Source organism: Oncorhynchus gorbuscha, linkage group LG13, assembly GCF_021184085.1.
Source record: "Oncorhynchus gorbuscha isolate QuinsamMale2020 ecotype Even-year linkage group LG13, OgorEven_v1.0, whole genome shotgun sequence".
Taxonomy (NCBI): Eukaryota; Metazoa; Chordata; class Actinopteri; order Salmoniformes; family Salmonidae; genus Oncorhynchus; species Oncorhynchus gorbuscha.
In genome coordinates, this window is record NC_060185.1 from 38,680,458 (window position 1) to 38,701,802 (window position 21,345).

At 46.1% G+C, this 21,345-nt stretch overlaps 1 protein-coding gene across 2 annotated transcripts in view; it reads left to right on the forward strand.

Annotated features, from left to right (window-relative positions):
* LOC123992846 (protein phosphatase 1L-like) overlaps positions 1-21,345 on the forward strand; it is a 48,289-nt gene that overhangs the window by 4,449 nt on the left and 22,495 nt on the right. The gene's annotated exons all lie outside the window — the stretch shown is intronic.

Genomic DNA, 21,345 nt, shown 5'->3' on the forward strand with positions numbered 1-21,345 from the left:
TCTGGTCATTCACTAGTCACAGACAAAGCCCTGGCAGCTGTAGGTCTTTCACTCCATGACAAGCATTCAGTGGCACAGATCGAACAGCTCGTCTGACAGAAATACACTTCCTACTCTCATCAACCAGATGTTCCTGTTGAGGGGCAAAGCGTCCATCCATCAGGCACTGTGTGTGTGAGAGAGAGGTGGGTAGGCAGTCAGTCAATGTAATTATACTCCCTCTGCACGAGAGAGAAAGTGGGATCCTGGTCTTGTTCCTCCTCAACCTGACCAGAAGAGAATGCGTGTGTTTTGTTAATGTGATGTTGGGTGGGTGGCCGGAGGTTATTTCCAGAGTTGGCAGGGTAACAACACTGATTGGTCATGATGGCCAGGCCTGCCTGAACAGCGACCTTGTCTCCGTGGGCTGCAGCTGTGGCCACGCGGGCCTGACAGCCCAGTATTGACTGACGCCATGGAGCTACGTGAAGAAACTCCATGCTCCCCCCGCTCACACTGCCTCTCTCCCAGACCCAGTCTACAGGCTGCCAGTGTTTTTATAAGGAGCTCTACTGTTCAGGCCTGATCTAGTATGGCTAATACAGAAGTTGAATATCTGGCTTGATCCAGGCTGAAAGATAACATTCTAAAAATAGACGGCGATGGAGATGAAGGATAGCCATTATTTTTTCAGGGTAGAACTGTGGGTTCTAGTGCAGCAGCTCCCTGCCTCCCTTTGACCAAAACTGGTCATTCGTCTGGTTTTCCCTGCAGCATGTTTGAGTTTGCTCCTTAATTTCTCTTTCCCTGGATTCCTTATAGAGGATGGTAATCTAGGCATTAACAGCCTTCCTCAGCTCTGTGTGGGAGCGGGTGTTCACTTCAGATTTGCTCATGGAGGCGAGGGGCTTTTTGTTGTTGGTGTGTTTTGATTCCTACACGCTTTATTGAAGGGTGAAACTGATTTCAGACACCAGCTATTCAAATGGTGCCTCTGCTACAGTATGTGATTGTTTTATGTATTCCTGTCCCAGGGACAGTGGGTAAGCAGTGCGATGCAGTGTAGCCAAGGGCTGGAGGAGGAATCGATTTAGCCCGAGAATGATACATCGCCTCTCAGAGAGGAATAGCAAGCTGGAAACACACAAACTAAATGCTATACCTTGTAAGGTGTTAAGAATGAATGTAGTGATTCCTGGCGTCTTCGTCTGTAATATATCCATTCCAGGCTGTTCTGACTCCATGTAAACAACCCGACTAACGTTCATCTCCTGTTGATATGCTGTAGGGAGAGATGCTCTCTCTACATGGGTGATAGTCTGGCTGAAGAGTCTGTCTGATGAATAGAATACAAGTGACATTTAGAACTCCCCTCTTAACTCCCGATAACATGTTATCTTATCTCTGAATGGCTTAATGGAGAAAGGGAGTTCTGATAATGAAGTCATCTTTTTCCTTTTTGTGCTGATGTTGTGCCCCCCCCCCCCCCCCCACTTGAAGGCTCTGCTGCCAAGTGCAGTTTAGAGGAGAGTGGTGTGGCTGCGTGTGCGTAGGCAGTTTCTGTACAGGAGAAGATGGAGAGATGTATTGCGTTAAAGAGGGATGAGAGGAAAGAACACAAGGCTGACCTTTTTTAGTGGGGCTCCTCTTTTTTTTGTTCCTCACTTGTTCCCTCTCTTGCTTTACCTTGGCCCTCATCGGAGTTCACCTTACCTTCACACTAACAATAAAGGCCTCTGTTAGTGGAAAGGGCACCATTTGCATTTTAATCCTGGGGTGGGACAGAGTGTGTGCAAGAGAAAAAGGGACGTGGTGTGTGTGAGTCGAGTGCATGTGTGCGAGGTCATCGCGGAGGGAAGCCCATTGCTTGCAGTTTTCTGAACCTTTGAATATTATAGCTGACCTGCTTTCGTCCTCCTCTCTCCCTCTTCTCTCTTTCATCCACTCAGGTTGTCAGTGTGATTACAGCTCAGTGTAACTGCAGTCTGATTACTGGAGCACTCTGAGGTGCTTTCAATTGAACTCCTTTCATTCCCATCTGCATACTGCCATTTGTCCTCATTTTATCTATACTGTAGCTCCGGTGCAGAATGGCTCCAGTGTGTGTCTCTCTGCATCAGGCTCACGGTTCCCTCCCCATGGGAATAAACCCTCTTCAGCTGTTATGGAGTGTTGGTGGGCTCAGTTGGCTGATCTGCGGGAGTGTGTCGGTCTGCATCTTACTGTATGGAAATTTATGGTTGTCGACAGCTTTGTCTGCGGCGGCGTTTGCATGTCTGTCAGGCTCCAGGTGTGTGTGTGGTTTGTAGTCTGGTTTAGATATTCAGCAGCCTGGGTCCCTCTTGAGCCCACTCACACTGGAGATGAAAGAAGCGGCATGACTAATTGCAGTGTCGGCATTCTAGAGGATTGCTTAGTGTGTTTACCTGTGTGTGCGTGTGTGTTCCCTCATGTTCTTGTGTGTAAAATGCAACTCTAAAGTAATGGATTTCTAGGGGACGTTAGAGGAAGTAAACAACCAGCAGTGATGGCATGTTAAGCAGTGGAATTTCATGATATCTGGGCACACCTGTTCCAGACGATGTCATTTCCTGCCAAATGTTCCCCGCAAGCCTCAGGCCTCCGAAGTAAAAAAAAAAAGTATTCCTCCAGGAGCCATAAAATAATGGAATCGATGAGAATAATAATAATTTAAAAAAAACAAATACACCTTTCACTCTGGCAGAACAAAAATAGAACTGTTCTCCTCATGTTTGTTCCACTCTGCATCACTTCATTCTGGAGGCAGATTCCTAGACCCACTTTTTTTTGCTTTTGGTATAAGCAGATGCTCAACATTTTTCAGCCCTGCCTTGATGTTGGGTGTTGTGGAAAGACCAGTGGTCTCGGAAAGGTAACGTTGTGTAGGAAAAACCCCCGGGAAGAGATGGGCTTGGAGCTTCTTTTTTTTTTGTCATTCTGCACCAGCTGTGTGTGAAAAAGTTGGTCTTCAAGCCTAGATCGGGTTTACAGTTAAGACCAGAATGGTGCAACTGGCCCCAGAAGACTCTCACACTATGTTTGAGGAGTGAAACACTTACACAGAATCCGAGTGTCACAATTCCCCCATTACAGGTAGTTGTATTTCTTGCAGTAGTAAACTCACATTGAGTATAATGTTTTTCTGTTTTTTTCCATTAAGCAAGTGCTTGTCCCCTAGCCCCTCTAGTCTTGAAATTCTCTAGCTTCGATTGGTTTGTGTGTGTGTGGTGCACGAGGAGCCCCCAAAAAGGCCCCAGCAGAGCTCCCTGCATGACGTCCCTCCGAGCCGTTCAATAATTCAACACTCCCTCTGCCAGCCAGGCGCTTCTTCCGCTAAAAGTCCACTATCTAAAAATACGCCATTCCACTGCCCCCCCCCTTTCCTGGCCTAGAGGAGCTGGACTACTGGGTGTGGTTAGGGGTTCAAATAAGGTTCTACAGATTTCTAAAAGTTGAGACCACAGCATCTCTTATGCCAGCGGTTGTCTCTCTGTGGTGCTGTGCATGAGGCTGGCTGGATGGGCTGAGGGAGATGTAGAATACCTCTCCACATCATACACACACACACACACACTCCTGTAGTCCTCCCGATGGCCTCTGATGTTCTATAGAAGCCAGGGGGTATATTCTGTGTTGCCAGGTCTCTGCTCTTTACCTCTTTTGATGGTGGGCTGCAACCCTAACCCTAACCCTCTTTTGATGGGTTTTGGAAGGGAAGGCGGAGGTGTTGTGCTCTGTTTACCCTGTTCTTTCTCTGTGTGTGAATAGGTTATGAATGAATGAACAGGGATAAATGTCCATGTCCCTAGGGGTTATGGTGACTCTAGTCTTGGCTCCTACTGAGTGGACTGACGTCAGCTGCCTTTACTAACAGAAAAAAGGTGTTTGTGTTTTAGGCAGTGGAAATGGATGTTTCTGATTTGGTGCTGTTTTGGCAGTGGGGAGAGCAGGCAGAGGAATGTTGACACCAGAGAAGGAGAGGGTCTCTCACAACTGCTGTGTGTGTGTGTGTGTGAGATGCTATGCTCACTGGTCTACGTGTCTTTCCCAGCTGTCACATCTACTTGACTCATCTTTGGGTGAGCTGCTGACGAGAGGGTTGGCACTGATGGGGAAGGTGTGTTCTTCTTTTGGAGGGGGGGGGGCTGTGTGTGTAGTTCACTCTGTACGCTATGGTTTGTGTGTGAGAATACGTGCATGGGTCTGTGTGTGAGAATACGTGCATGGGTCTGTGTGTGAGAATACGTGCATGGGTCTGTGTGTGAGAATACGTGCATGGGTCTGTGTGTGAGAATACGTGCATGGGTCTGTGTGTGAGAATACGTGCATGGGTCTGTGTGTAAGCTATAACACAGGAGACTGTCTGCAGGGCCATGTGTGTTGGCTGATCAGACAGGAGGAACGCAGCACATGTGTGGCTGACGTGAGCAGATGGTTTCTATCTACTACAGCATGGACCTGAACTCTCCTTAGCACAGATACCGGGCTTCTCAAAGGATATGAATACTCAATGTTCTCTTCTAATCTGTCATATGAGTGCCTAAACTCCTAGTGGGAGGAGTAGTTGTATTCATCTTAAGGTTAAGGAAGGGGTGTGTGGGTGTGGCCCATACTAGTAGACCTGTTGGCACTTTGCCATGCACTTCTGAATACGGCCCTCTGAGATTTATCACCCGTACTGATCTTTTATGTTGTTGTGTGTGTGTGTGTGTGTGTGTGTGTGAGATGGTTTGTGGTGTATGTGACCACTAGTGCACCGAGGCCTGAGCTGTAAAACTCCCTCTTAGTTAGACCAGACTAGGAGTTTAGAGAATAACCATGATAAAGTTCTGGCTTAGCTGAGTCGGTTTGTATCCTCATACATACTTCTGAATCCATGCTCACTGAGTCTCCCATAGGTTAAGCTTGACCGCCTGACTGACTGGTTATTTTACTCACTGTAGGTCACCTCATATGAGCATCTGCCAGAGAGGAACTCATTATAAGGTAATATACCTTTTTTCTTGGAGTTTCCCTGGATATTTCCTATGTGGAGACCGGAACGCTAGGTGGAGTGTGGAGCTGAGGGGGATGGATTATGAGTGATGGGCTGGGGTTCAGGGCCGCGCTGCTAAATTGATTAGTGAGTTAGGGGATGACGTATAGTGACGGGCTAATGGTAACGGCTAAAGACCCAGGGAAATCTGCTTTCCTCCTGACTTGTGACTGTCTCTCTAAACCCATGGCTGAAGGGAGGAGAGAAGACTGCAGGGCAGATTAGAACTACACTAATCCCAGAGAGATGGGAAATATGTTTAGAACCTTACTCCTTCCACCCCCCCCGGTCTATATCTGTCTCTCAGTGGAGGCTGGTGGGAGGAGCTATAGGAGAACGGGCTCATTGTAATGGCCGGAACGGAATCAGTGGAATGGTGTCAAACGTATGGAAACCACATGTTTGACTCTGTTCCATTTAAGCCATTACAATGAGCCCGTCCTCCTATAGCTCCTCCCACCAGCCTCCACTGGTCTATGTCTGTCCTTCTTTCTCTCCTCTTTCATCTTTCCGACCATCTCTCCATCTCACTGTCGGCTCTGTTCCCCGGAGGGGAGAGGTAGAGAAGGCCGGTGGTTATAGGTACATTGCCGTGTGGCTCAGCTGTAGGAGCTTAGCCAGTGGCAGAGCTGTCGGCAAGGTTTTAGAGCTGCTCTTAGCAGGCGTACACCATCCACAGTAGGAGAGGAGAACGGGGATGAGTAGGAGAGAAATTAAGATGGAGTGGAGAGAATCCAGCTTTAAACCGTTTGTAGTGGACTTAACTGCTGCTGGAGGGTAGAGATGGAAGAGCGGAAAGAAGTGAGTGAGGCAGGAAGATTATGTAAGATAAGAAAGGGATGCGAGGAAGGGACTGAGCTCTGTCTATATTCATATATCTGGATGAGAAGATGCATGGCTGCAGGTGTATCCTGTCTACAGGGTGTATGTATGTGCTGTGTGTAGCAGGCAGGCAGCTGCATTAGCAGCATCAAAGCAGATGTAAAGAGTGAGTGTCAGCGGAACGTGCAGGCTGTCAGGTGTATCCTGTCTACAGGGTGTATGTATGTGCTGTGTGTAGCAGGCAGGAAGCTGCATTAGCAGCATCAAAGCAGATGTAAAGAGTGAGTGTCAGCGGAACGTGCAGGCTGTCAGGTGCTCGTCTAGTCTTTGATCTCCTGCTTGAGTGTGAAGGAGAACATTGCTACCTCATAGAGGCTTAGCAGCCCAGGGACACGGACTAGGCTACATGGGGGGGGGGGACTCACAACATAGTGAAGCGTGGCAGCGACAATTTTCTGTGTTTGTCTTGTAGTGAGAAAGGTGTGTGTGAGAGAAGTGGTACTGACGCTTGGACGAGTGCTCATCTCTCTAGTCTGAAACTATATGAACATGGCATTCTCTCTCTCCTGCTCTTTATTTTCTGTCTTTATATTCTCTCCTTCCTGTTCCTATCTATTTTGACTTTTTGCTCTTACACTCCTTCTCCGTACCCTACACTATCTTCTGTTCCACCTCTCCCTCCCTCCAAAAATCAAACTTTTGTTCACCTTGAGACCAATGCCAGGGAAAGTGGAAGCTGAGCCTCCTGCCTGCCTGGGCTGTGTGACAGGAAGTAAACTGGGTGAAGGGACACCGGTCTCCTCCTGTACTCTGACACCTAACATAGGCCTGTTATCTGCCTCGTTCTGCTTAGAAGTTGCAACTTCTGGGACAATAAATCTGACCTTTTTTATACCAGCATCGTCCCTCTCCAATTCGTCTCTCCTCACTGATGGGCTGCCTGGCCCACAGATGTGTGTAATAGGCACTGCAGTTGTTCATCTCTGAGGCTTGGCATATTACATCTACATCCATGTTCTGTTCTGCTCTCCACGGGGGAGGAGAGTAAGTTAATGTTTGTTTGCTAATTAGTTTTCTCATAGCTTTTTGTGTCGTGGCACATCTGCATACTGGGGCTGGCGTGTTTTGTTTTCTAACCCCTGTAGGGAAAGAAGAGAGGAGTTTCTCTGTCTGCAGAGTCACCTTATCTCCCTGCAGCCTGTCTAATTTATTTATCACTGCTCTGCAATATTAAAGAGTTGCTGCCTACAACCCTGAGGGGAGTCTGTCTGCACACACGTATACTGCCTGTCTGCTGCCCTTATCTTCTCCTGAAAACACGCTTGCGTATGGGCATCCCAGAAACGCACACATTAATGCATGGATTTTCAGTTAGTGTACATTATCTTCACCGAGAACTCGTTTCCTTCACTTGCTGTATTATCTGTGGATGAGCGTTTCCACATCTGCGTGTGCAGATGAGTGTGTGTGTGGTGGCAATGTCAGGACTCTGCTGGTAGCTGTAATTGCTGTGTGTCCATGCCTCAGTGAAGCTAGCCCGGGAGTCCTGGACTCATCCCTCCTGGCAACGCTGCCTGGGCCGCCGGCCCGTCGCTTGGATAGACACTCTGCTGTTGTCTGCTTACTGCTATACTTAGAGCAGGCTTTCCTCTGGTTCTGGGTTCAAACTGGAAACCGTGAACAGGCCAAACTGGTGTCTGACCGGATCAGGCACCTGCTGTGGAAACAGGGCTTCAGATGGCAGTCAGCCTGCCCTGTACTCCTGGGCCCTGGGTGATTACTTCACTAGAGCCAAACTGGTGTCTGACCGGATCAGGCACCTGCTGTGGAAACAGGGCTTCAGATGGCAGTCAGCCTGCCCTGTACTCCTGGGCCCTGGGGGTTTACTTCACTAGAGCCTAACTGGGCCAACAGTAATGGGAGTGTTCCTCTTGGACATTCAGTAGAATTGCTTGCCTGTCGTTTTGAAAGGGAAGGGTGGGCGATGAGCAGTTTCACTAATATTTAATAGTAAATCAGATGGCCATTTGATTGGACGTTGATGTGATTTGTAGGTTAGTGCTGCTCATTAATATTTGGACTGTGCCTACCTCAGGCTTTGTTAAGGCTACCGCTTGGTGGCTTCTGAAAGACTTATGGTATGGATTTGAGCCAAAATGGAGTCTCTGTTGGATTGGATCTGTGGAGGACACTGGGCTGCACTGTTGGCGTTTGGCTGTGCTCTCTTTCCTGACTATATCCAATGTGGAGATACACACACACACACACACACACACACACACACACACACACACACACACACACACACACACACACACACACACACACACACACACACACACACACACACACACACACACACACACACACACACACACACACACACACACACACACACACACACACACACACACACTGTTCTTATAGATGTGTTGTGGCCTCGCTCTTGCCCATGCATCACAAACACCCACATTCACTTTCTATAAGATGTTTATCCTTTTTCACTAGCACTATCAATACAGACACATTCACTCATTCTGTCTTGCATCTCTCATGCCCTTACACCAGGGGTGTCAAAGTCAAATGGACGGAGGGCCAAATAAAAAATTTAGCTACAAGCCGAGGGCCGGACTGTTCGAATGTTCATTGAAAATTTTTTAAATGACGCATATAGTCTAGTGAACCTAATTGAACCTACTGAAAACCTAACAAATATATTCCAATATGATCAGATAAATAAAGCAATATTTTCTTATGGCTCTGTCAGTAATCTTTAATTTTCAACAGACACAAAAGACAAATTTCCTTTATATAAAAATCCCCATAACATGAACATTAAATGAAAGAAACCGGTATTCAAGGCACCATCAGTAGCCTATATTTTCTATTTTAGCAAAAGTGGGCTAAATTTACTTCAAAGAAAAAAACAATAATAGCAATTTTCTATCATCCACTCAACTGAAATATTTTTAAAATATAATTGGATTGAAATACAATAAAATAAAGTGCAAAAATCTATTAATCAAAAACAACACTTTGTTTAAGGAGAAGTAACATGCAGTGAAAACAAATATTAAACTTTAACTTTTAAACTTGAACTGAGTAAAAACTCTAAATATGTGATTGCACAGTAATGTTCACTTGTTTGAGGTTGAGGGTGATACTTGGTGGTGTCCCATCTTTTCCACAAGTTCATCAATGTTCGGGGTAAGGCTCTGAGCTGAGGAAATCCTCAGAATTGAGTGGAGGTGTTCAGCAGTAAGTCGACTTCTGTGTGATGTTTTGTTCAAGTTCATCAAAGAAAACAGTTGTTCACACAGGTATGTGCTGCCAAACATAGACAACGTTTGAGCAGCCTGGATGCGCAGCTGGGGCATTGTGTCGGGGAGGAAACGGGCGAACTCCGCAGCACCCACTGCCGCATATTTTGCCCTCAGTGCATCATTGCATTGGAGGTCAATCAACTCCATTTGGAGGTTTGGTGGTGAGCTTTCCACGTCAACAGCAAATGGGTTACCGAGCAGTTCCAACCTGCTTTTTTGTGCTTCAAAGTCAGCAAATCGGCGTCGAAAGTCAGCGGCAAGCATACCTATTTTATCAGCCAACTGTGCGCTCAGGAACGCACTGGTAGAGAGCTTCTCTTTCATGGTCTGGCAGCTGGGAAAGTGGCTCAAATTTTCTTTCCGCATCTGCGTCTCCCACAGAGTCAGTTTGGTTTTAAATGCCTTCACTGTACTGTACATATCAGAGATGACACGATCCCGACCCTGCAGCTGCAAGTTCATTGCATTCAGATGACTCGTAATGTCACACAGAAAAGCCATTTCACACAGAAACATTTCGTCTCGGAGTTGTGTTGTGTCTTTCCCTTTGCTGTCCAAGAACAGACAAATCTCCTCACGAAGCTCGAAACATCATTGAAGCACCTTTCCCTGGCTTAGCCATCGCACCTCTGTGTGATAAGGCAAATCACCATGCTCCGTTTCTAACTCCGTCAGAAATGCCTTGAACTGGCGGTGATTCAAACCTTTGGCTCTGATAAAGTTAACTGTGCGCGTGATGATGCTCATTACATGCTCCATTTTCAAGGCTTTACCGCACAACGCTTCCTGGTGTATGATACAATGATAAGCTGTCAGCCCACCTGTCGCGTTTTCCTCTTGCATCTTTTCCCGTATCTTCGCCACCAGTCCGCTCCTGTGTCCACACATCGCAGGTGCTCCGTCGGTTGTCAAACCCACGAGTTTTTCCCAAGGCAGCTCCATCTCATTTACACATCTTGACACCTCTTCATACAAATCATGCCCCGTAGTTGTGCCATGCATAGGACGTAAAGCCAAAAACTCCTCTGTCACGCTTAGGCTGGAGTCCACTCCGCGGATGAAAATTGACAACTGGGCAATGTCAGAAATGTCGGTGCTCTCATCCACAGCCAAGGAATATGCAATGAAATCTTTTCCCTTTTTCACAAGCTGCTCTTTTAGATTGATGGACAACTGGTCACTCTCTCGGCAATGGTGTTTCTGCTCAGACTCACATTTAAAAAGAGTTGCCTTTTTTCTGGGCAAACTTCGTCACAAACTTTAATCATGCAGTTTTTGATGAAATCCCCCTCCGTAAATGGCCGGGCTGATTTAGCGATCTCTTCTGCCAAAATAAAATTGGCCTTGACAGCAGCCTGGCCTTGTGATTTGGCTTTTTTGAACAGAGCCTGTCGAGATTTTAGGCCTCGTTTTAATTCCTCTGCCTTTTGTAGCCTTTGTTCCATGTCCATATTCTTGTTTTTGTCCGCGTGTTTCGTTTCATAATGTCGTCTCAGATTATACTCTTTCAGTACCGCCACACTTTCTCCACACAGAAGACACACAGGTTTTCCAGCTACCTCCGTGAACAAATACTCCGACTCCCACCTTGTTTGAAACCCCCGGTTCTCAGTGTCCACCTTCCGTTTTGCCATTTTTGATGGGTATCTGAAAGTTAATTTTACTGTGATGCTGACAACTGCTGTGCCAATAAATATTGAAATGAAGCAGCCTACTGCTCGGTGCGTCACCATTGAATTGTGGGAAATGTAGTATTGGTGCGTGTAAAAGATCTGCGGGCTGCCGGCTTGCTGCGGTCTGCGGGCCGGTTCTAATAACAAATCAAGATCATCCCAGGGGCCGTAAAAAACCTTCTCGCGGGCCGGATGTGGCCCGTGGGCCTTGACTCTGACATATGTGCCTTACACCATTCACACCTACGGTTAGGGCTGTCGGTGACCGTATTACTGCCACACCTGTGGTCATGAGTTATGAAGGCAGTCAAATTCCACGTCACTGGTAATTAGGCTTCTCCTATCTCTGATGCTGCTGATGGTCATTAGTAGCCTACCAAACTTGCTATCTGCCTGGTACCACTCTATTGTCCCTCTAACCACTCTGACATCAGTGCAAATATAATTGAAAATCTACTCAAACACTTCAGGAGAGCTCATGTTGTGCAACATTTCTATAGGTCATGTAATTGTGAGAAAACAGTGTGATGGCCTCTTAAAAAGAGGATCCCCTCAGCTTTCTATAGGCTAGGTCTACTATATTTATTTCTCAACTTTCCTAATATTAAGCAAATATTAAGCACATTGCTCATCTTTACAACCGGAGTAAAGCCTAACTGGCTGGCATGAAAATGGACCACAGGAAAAGCGTCTTCCATTCTATTTAAGTGCAGAGATGACATGTGTTTTTCCCGTTTCCAGACAGGTGCATGATAATGGTCCATTCTAAATACAAAACAAATTAAACACATTATTTAGTGTATATATATATATATATATGACAAGATTAAATCAAGAATAGTCTTATGGGTGGACATATATTAGCCTCTCACTTGTGAATGATGCCCAGCTTTAGGCAAGAAACAGCCTTTTTTTTGGTGACTTAAAAAAAAACCTAGTCGCACACCTCATGTAACCGAGCCCATAGGCCTATATGTTTTTGTTAAGGTTTGTGTCACAACTAAAGTGGCCAAATAACTTCATAAAATTAAGCACATTAATCCGCTTTACAGCGGGTGTAGAGCCTAACTGGCATACAATACTGTATGCAGCGTGTGAGTTTGGAGAGATTTTCACCATAAAAATGCACATTTTTATAATAAAAGCACCACACGCATAATCGCATTTGCGGTTACTTTCGAGAATGGTGTTTTTCCATGAATGGGACATTTGCACTTAAAGCCTACTGCCGTGTGCGCATTGCTGTGCATATTATGTGAAGAAATTGCCTAATAGTTTATCAACATTTGAAGCAAAATGTTCTGACCAGCATTCAGGGAGAAGGTGCAAAAGGCATGGGTTTTTTAGGGTGCATTATCACCACAAAGGGGATGCCGGTGGGAAATACGAAGCATTATCAAGTGTTTCTCAAATTGTGAATGAGAGACTGGCGAAGTGTGTACAGCCTGCTCAAAAACAAAGCCGAGCTCATGCCTTTCAAGCTACTTTTTTGAAATCGCACCATGCAGCCTTACAATGTATTAAAAATCAAAACGTATAGCTCACCGTTTTGTAGAACAACCAAAGTTACATGAATAACTCTAAATGAAGCATATAGGAGTACAGTCTCCTAACAGGCGCAGCGGAGGCCTGTGGATGAATATTGATCTGCATGGGGCCTTGCATCAGCTAATGGTTGAGCTTTGTGTAGCGTGACGCTCACCTGGGCTGCTGCATTGATCGCTGTGTTTTTCCTGCATATTGATGAATAGGGAATACAGTGCAGTGATCAATATCAGAAGGACCCCGTCTGATCGTAAGTGGGCTAGGTCAGGGGTTAACACTCTTTGCCACAGTTGGCTGATGAGAGGAAACAGGTTAACATTGTGTCTTTATAGGAGTAGCAGCAGCACTGTACGTCTCTGATGAGGAAGTACTTGTTGTCTTCTGTCAGTGGGAGGTGAGAGGTGGGAGGGGCCAGTTTCTAATTGATAAATGCTGCATCAATCTCCAGAGACCGGGAGGAATGGGGGGGTGAAGACGTGGAGAGGAAGAGGGACTAGTAATATTGGTACGAGGAGAGGCGGAAGAAAGGTTATTCTGAGGGAAGATGTGACTTTGTTTTTTAGGGTGGGTGGGGTAAGGTATTATTGAAATGAAAAGCCATCAATTTACTCATGTGCATCCCAGGACAACAAATCACCACGGAAATGAGGCTTGCCTCAGTGGGAGACCCATCTGCACTACAGGATGATGCTTACTCTCTTTCTCCCTCACACTCTCTCTTTAACAGTACCCCTCTTTCTCTCGCTCTCATATGTGCCCTTATTTTGGGGGCGCCTGTTCAACGTGCAGCATATATATGGAGGTGTGTGTGTGTGTGTGTGTGTGTGTGTGTGTGTGTGTGTGTGTGTGTGTGTGTGTGTGTGTGTGTGTGTGTGTTCATTTGCTTTTGTGTGACTTGGGTTGCAAAATTCCGGGAACCTTTAAATTCCCAGGTTTTCCAGAATTCCTGGTTGGAAGATACCTTGAATAAGCAGGAAAGCTAGGATTTCTGGAAAACCAGAGAATTTCCTGAAAGTTCCTAGAATTTTCCAACCTTTGTGTGACAAGTCCTATCTGTTTTCTAGTAACCCGTCTTCGCTGTACCCAAATACAGTGTAGAATGTGATCTGAGATACCATCAGGATGTGGTGCTGGTATCTGGAGCGGACCAGCTGATTGGAGATGAGAGCCTATGAATTGATGGTTGGTGGAACAACACTGACTTTAGACCAGCGTCTAGGGACCACTTCATCCTACTCAGATCTCTGGGAATGCTTCCACATCCGACAGGAAGCGAAGCGGAGGAGTAAAGACTCAGGAACAGTGAAGCAGTGTGTTTGACTCCGAAGGCAAACAACTCCTTCCTTTTCTCCTCTCTCCCTCCTGGTACAGGCCCTGCTTTCATTAGCCTGATGGCAGGTGTAAACTATGCTTTCTTTTCTCAAACTACACAGTTGACAACACAGGCGGTTGGTGGTACCTTTTTTGGGGAGCACAGGTACGTGATAATGTGTGGCGCGAAATTTGTGGAAAGGTATCAACAACATCAAACACATGGTTTGCCATTCCAGTTGTGCCGTTCCAGCCATTATGAGCCATCCTCCCCTCAGCAGCCTCCACAGGCTGACAACTGAGGGAATTATTTCATGGCTAAAGCTCTCATCCTTTCCATAAACATTTCTTTACAGTCCAAATCACTCTTCTAATATCGCTCTGTTGTGATTTTGGGGGCTCACTTTCTCTTTCAGGTGTCCTCCAGTTGGCTTCTCAAAGGAGAGCGAGAGAGAAAAACAGGCCTGCATTATTAGTGATGCAAATGATCCTTTTATCGGGGGCTGGAGAGGGAATGAGATGGAGGGAGACAAACCGACCGAGAGGAAGAGTGATGGTGGTGTGATGTCGCAGTGTGGCCATGCAGTGATGTGGAGAAATGTGCAAATTGATATTTCTGATCAAAAGAGCTGTGGGATTGTCTGTGTGCATCTGGGTGATTGCGTTGGATTCTGTGTGTGTCTGAGAGTTGTCTTCATGAGCATGTGTGTGTGTGTGCCGTACGGGCGTTTTGCTGTGTGATGAGGCAAGAAAAGCATAGTGGTAGAAGGGAGATGATGAGTTCAGAGCAGCGGGGGTCCTTAGCTCCTCCAGGATAGGGCTTAACCCGTCCCCTGCCACCCCTACCGCAGGTAAGCCCTTCCCCAGCCTGGATGCAGTGACTCTCAGAGTAGAAACTAAGATGTGTGGTCACCCATTAGACAGACACACACCAGAGCTCAGGAGCTCCAGCCAGTCTATGAAGTGGAGCAACTGAGATGAATGAGGCTTGGTTTTTGTTTTGTGACTCTCTCTCTCTCTCTCTCTCTCTCTCTCTCTCTCTCTCTCTCACACACACTCTCTCACACACACACACACACACACACACACACACACACACACACACACACACACACACACACACACACACACACACACACACACACACACACACACATACAACAAATACAGTACCAGTCAAAAGTTTGGACACATCTACCTATTCCACCTACTCATTCCATATTTACTATTTTGTACATTGTAGAATATTAGTGAAGATGTCAAAACTATGAAAAAACAGACATGGAATCCTGTAGTAATCAGTGTTAAACAAATAAAAAAGATATCTGAGATTATTCAAAGTAGTCACCCTTTGCCTTGAAAGCTTTGCACATTCTCTTAACCAGCTTAATGAGGTAGTCACCTGGAATGCATTTCAATTAACAGGTGTGCCTTATTATGTTCATTTGTGAAATTCCTTTCCTTCTTAATGTGTTTACTCCAATCAGTTGTGTTGTGTTAAGGTAGCCCTATTTGGTAAAAGCTCAAGTCCATATTATGTCAAGAACCGCTCAAATAAGCAAAGAGAAACGACAGTCCATCATTACTTAAACACATGAAGGTTAGTCAATACGGAAAATTTCAAGAACTTTGTATGTTTCTTCAAGTGCAGTCGCAAAAACCCTCAAGCCATATAATGAAAATGGCTCTTGTGAGGACCACCACAGGAAATGAAGACCTCTCTGCTGCAGAGGATTAGTTCATTAAAGTTACCACCCTCAGAAATTGCAGCCCAAATTAATGCTTCAGAGTTCAAGTAACAGACACCACTAAACATAAACTGTTCAGAGGAGACTGAGTCAATCAGGCCTTCATGGTCGAATTGCTACAAATAAACCGCTACTAAAGGACACCAATAAGAAGAGACTTGCTTGGGCCAAGAAACATGAGCAATGAACCAGTGAAAATCTGTCCTTTGGTCTTAGTCCAAATTTAATATTTTTGGTTCCAAGCGCTGTGTCTTTGTGAGATGCATAGTAGTTGAACGGATGATCTCTGCATGTGTTGTTCCCACTGTGAAGCATGGAGGAGGAGGTGTGGGGAGCTTTGCTGGTGACAGTCAGTGATTTATTTAGAATTCAAGGCACACTTAACCAGCATGGCTACCACAGCATTCTGCACCGATATGCCATCCCATCTGGTTTGCGCTTAGTGGGACTATCGTTTGTTTTTCAATGAGACAATGACCCGACACATCTCCAGACTGTATATAAGGGCTATTTGAACAAGGAGTGTGATCGAGGGCTGCATAAGATGACCTGGCCTCCACAATCACCCGACCTCACCCCAATTCAGTTTGTTTGGGATTAGTTGGATCGCAGAGCGAATGAAAAGCAGCCAACAATTGCTCAGCATATGTGGGAACCCCTTCAAGACTGTTGGGAAAATATTCCAGGTGAAGCTGGTTGCGAGAATGCCAAGAGTGTGCAGAGCTGTCAAGGCAAAGGGTGGCTACTTTGAAGAATCTGAAATATAAAAAAAACATTTCTGTTTTAACACCTTTCTTGTTTTTAACTACATGATTCCGTATGTTATTTCATAGTTTCAAGGTTTTCACTGTTATTCTACAACGTATAAAATAGTAAAAATACAGAAACCCTTGATTGATTAGGTGTCCAAACTTTTGACTGGTACTATATGTCTAAATGTAGTTCATGATGTGTGTGAGTGTCTATGCTCGTTTATGGCCAACAAATCCTGTTTTCTTGTCGCTGGTGTGTATTTGTCTGGCCATAATTTTGTTTGTTCGTGTTTGTTCTTTCAGACAGAATTGAATCAGACATTCAATGATGTTACTGATCAGCCTCTGCTGATTGGTTTATCCAGCATCTGAGACAGAGCATGTAAGGGTAGGATACTGATGAAGTGCACTGTGCAAGGTCAGTTTTTAGCCTCAGTGAAGCATCTCAGGCTGTCAGACAGACCATATAGAAGCTTGATTAATCAAACCGGAGATCATTCCAGGCCAGATTAATCAAACGTGAAATTATTTATCAGTTGCTTGAGAGCGCTATTTATAACTGACAGCCCTTTGGACAATTATTTTTCTCTGTCTGTCTGTCTGTCTGTCTGTCTGTCTGTCTGTCTGTCTGTCTGTCTGTCTGTCTGTCTGTCTGTCTGTCTGTCTGTCTGTCTGTCTGTCTGTCTGTCTGTCTGTCTGTCTGTCTGTCTGTCTGTCTGTCTGTCTGTCTGTCTGTCTGTCTGTCTGTCTGTCTGTCTGTCTGTCTGTCTGTCTGTCTGTCTGTCTGTCTGTCTGTCTGTCTGTCTGTCTGTCTGTCTGTCTGTCTGTCTGTCTGTCTGTCTGTCTGTCTGTCTGTCTGTCTGTCTGTCTGTCTGTCTGTCTGTCTGTCTGTCTGTCTGTCTGTCTGTCTGTCTGTCTGTCTGTCTGTCTGTCTGTCTGTCTGTCTGTCTGTCTGTCTGTCTGTCTGTCTGTCTGTCTGTCTGTCTGTCTGTCTGTCTGTCTGTCTGTCTGTCTGTCTGTCTGTCTGTCTGTCTGTCTGTCTGTCTGTCTGTCTGTCTGTCTGTCTGTCTGTCTGTCTGTCTGTCTGTCTGTCTGTCTGTCTGTCTGTCTGTCTGTCTGTCTGTCTGTCTGTCTGTCTGTCTGTCTGTCTGTCTGTCTGTCTGTCTGTCTGTCTGTCTGTCTGTCTGTCTGTCTGTCTGTCTGTCTGTCTGTCTGTCTGTCTGTCTGTCTGTCTGTCTGTCTGTCTGTCTGTCTGTCTGTCTGTCTGTCTGTCTGTCTGTCTGTCTGTCTGTCTGTCTGTCTGTCTGTCTGTCTGTCTGTCTGTCTGTCTGTCTGTCTGTCTGTCTGTCTGTCTGTCTGTCTGTCTGTCTGTCTGTCTGTCTGTCTGTCTGTCTGTCTGTCTGTCTGTCTGTCTGTCTGTCTGTCTGTCTGTCTGTCTGTCTGTCTGTCTGTCTGTCTGTCTGTCTGTCTGTCTGTCTGTCTGTCTGTCTGTCTGTCTGTCTGTCTGTCTGTCTGTCTGTCTGTCTGTCTGTCTGTCTGTCTGTCTGTCTGTCTGTCTGTCTGTCTGTCTGTCTGTCTGTCTGTCTGTCTGTCTGTCTGTCTGTCTGTCTGTCTGTCTGTCTGTCTGTCTGTCTGTCTGTCTGTCTGTCTGTCTGTCTGTCTGTCTGTCTGTCTGTCTGTCTGTCTGTCTGTCTGTCTGTCTGTCTGTCTGTCTGTCTGTCTGTCTGTCTGTCTGTCTGTCTGTCTGTCTGTCTGTCTGTCTGTCTGTCTGTCTGTCTGTCTGTCTGTCTGTCTGTCTGTCTGTCTGTCTGTCTGTCTGTCTGTCTGTCTGTCTGTCTGTCTGTCTGTCTGTCTGTCTGTCTGTCTGTCTGTCTGTCTGTCTGTCTGTCTGTCTGTCTGTCTGTCTGTGTCTGTCTGTCTGTCTGTCTGTCTGTCTGTCTGTCTGTCTGTCTGTCTGTCTGTCTGTCTGTCTGTCTGTCTGTCTGTCTGTCTGTCTGTCTGTCTGTCTGTCTGTCTGTCTGTCTGTCTGTCTGTCTGTCTGTCTGTCTGTCTGTCTGTCTGTCTGTCTGTCTGTCTGTCTGTCTGTCTGTCTGTCTGTCTGTCTGTCTGTCTGTCTGTCTGTCTGTCTGTCTGTCTGTCTGTCTGTCTGTCTGTCTGTCTGTCTGTCTGTCTGTCTGTCTGTCTGTCTGTCTGTCTGTCTGTCTGTCTGTCTGTCTGTCTGTCTGTCTGTCTGTCTGTCTGTCTGTCAGTGGGTGAACAGGTAGATTATCAGCCAGTCATCTCCCAGTTGATGGGGTCAGGTCCAGAGGGAAGCCCAGTCTCCCCTGCTACTGTTGAATCATCTCACTGGGGCTCCTCTCAGGACTCATTCCGCTGTCTAGCAGGAAGTAGGAACATGTTTGTGTAAGCGCGTGTGCAGCCAGCCAGCCAGCAATATGAATATTCAGGCGTCTGGCATCATATCACTGTGTGCCAGAGAACACAGGCCACTGATTGCAGGAATATCAATGAGATGATGAACCACTCTCAAATTCCACTGATGCGTGTGTGAGAGGGACTGTCCTTGTTTGCTGACATTTTCCATCCTCTATTCTCCTTATGGCTCTGTGGGCTCCAGGAAAAGGAATCCCAATGCCATGTTGATATGTTTCACTCTCATCCAGTACATAATTTGTGGGCTGTGTCTTCATCACACATTCACCCGTGTGAATAAGGTTAGTGGGCCTGAGGAATAGGACCGGAGTAGGACCAGGCTTTACTGTGGCCCAGGGTTGGGTTACCACTACCCAGTAACCCACAGAGCACATACAGGTCCCGACTGGCTTAGGGCATGGGAACAGATAAGGAGGTAGACTGTATGACTCACCCCTTTGCCATTCCGTGGAGGCATCCAACAACTGTGTTTCACGGAACTTCAATGATTTTCGTTCTCCTACTTCTTAAATATGGAGCTCAGGGAGCCAAAGGGAGAGTAGAGGAGAGTAAATGTCAGCTTTTTCACACACACACCTGCCACAGAAGTGTGTGTATAAAAATAGATTGGGGGTCGGGTAAGGGGCGAGAGGACAAGTGAATTTATAATGGAGGGCAGGCCTGTGGAGAGGAGACATCTACTGTATACTCTCATCCATCTATCCTCTCTTTTGCAAACCTCTCTTTCTCAGTCCTCTGACGCAAACCTCTCTCTTTCTGAAGCCTTTCTCTTTCGCAAACCTCTGTTTTATAGGCCAGGTATTGTCTTTAGGGTGCAGGCAGGGACAGAAGCTGGGAGTTTATTGAGTAAGCAGGTTTTTCATGGAGCTGTGCTTACCTGCATGCATGCAAGTGTGTGTGTTTGTTTGTGTGAGAAGGAGCAGTTTTTTTTATCCCAGGCCTACAACAATGGCTGTGAGGGGTAATGGCTGTGAGGGGTAATGGCTGTGAGGGGTAATGGCTGTGAGGGGTAATGGCTGTGAGGGGTAATGGCAGGATGGTATCAAGATGACTGGCATGTTAAGCCCAGTAGTCCACTGCACTGTTGGGCGATATTGTAGAGTGTTGTTCTTAGCCCAAGGGTGTTTTTGTTGGGTGATGAACCCATCTGTGTTCTAAAAGGAAGTAGTCATAACATTCTTTTACATCTGTTCTTTTAGAAAAATGGCTATTGTGCGTCTGCTTCCTACATAACCCTGTGTGTGTGTGTGTGTGTGTGTGTGTGTATATAAGCACCCAGCTCACATTCTCTCATTGTCTCAGGCTCTGATTCCCTCGACCCCCTTCCCTCTGCTCCCTCCCACCCCCCCTCCTCTGTCTCGCTCGCTCTCTCTTCTGCGCCATCTCTCTTTCATGAGGTTGTTCCCTCCCTCTCTCCCAACCTCCTCTCCTCAGAGGAGTGCAGAGCAATAGTGTTTTTATGGCCGGTGTTGATTAATGTCAGTAGGAGTATTCTAATTACTACCCCCAGAGCCATAGCATTGAGGTGGTGAGCGCCCATGTGAGAGTACTGGCGGGTTTTTACCTGATCCCTTAACGACAGTGTGTCTGTTATTATACACACACACACACAATGCAGTTCCCAACACCTTATAGAGCTCAGAAATTACAGGCCTGCAATACCTAACGACAGGCATTCTATAAAACAGATGCCACGCTTGGCATTTTGGTGTGTGTGTGTGACTTTGAAAAATGGGGGTGTGAATCTTGTTTACATCCTTGCTGTAATGTCTGCATATCAGCACACCTCTGTACATTTACAAGCTTTAACGCGCGCTCACACACACTGGAAAGCATGGTGGACATGGCGCAGTGTGCATGTATTTCAGCACTCTTTAGTGAGTCTTGTTTCAAGTCTTAATCCTAATATAATCAGTCTACAAAGACAATCACCTTCTGTTGTCTGGTTTCTTTAATGTGCCTCACCTTCTGTAATGGCCTCCTCTGTCCTCCACAGGGACATACACAGATCATTCTGAAAGTGTGTGTGAGTGCGCACGCATGCTCGTGCATGTATTGCTGTCATAATTCCCATCTCTTTAAGGGTAAGGTGTGTGTGTGTGTGTGTGTGTGTGTGTGTGTGTGTGTGTGTGTGTGTGTGTGTGTGTGTGTGTGTGTGTGTGTGTGTGTGTGTGTGTAAATGGGCTCATACTGACAGATGGCTGCTTCCTTTCACTGATTGTGAATCACTTCTCAATTAACATTTTCCTATCTTTATGAGTAAGAAGGGTGTGTGTGCGTTCCTGTCAGAATTCCCATCTCTTTTATGAATAATGGATGTGTGTGTGTTTGTTTTTAGAGAAGTTGACTCCCCTGAATGTCATGATTTTCAAGGTGGTGATGGTCACCTTGGCTGTTAAAGACTGTTTATTGGCATTTAAAAGAGCCAACCACCTGTGCCACTGGCCCCTGGGAGGCGGGCTTTTGCATGTCATAGAGCTTAATTGTCCCGAAGGGACATGGAATTACACAGCTGGCAAGGGGGGAAAGAACAGTCAATCGAAGGGGTTGCTTTGATAATGTTTGTGCGTGTGTCAACACCGTCCACACAGCTTGCAAAATCTCCAGAAACAGTCAATACCGAAGCTTTAATTCACTTCAACACACACACACACCACTCATATGAGGAATAGCATTTCATCTGTGGGCTTCATTCAGTAAGCT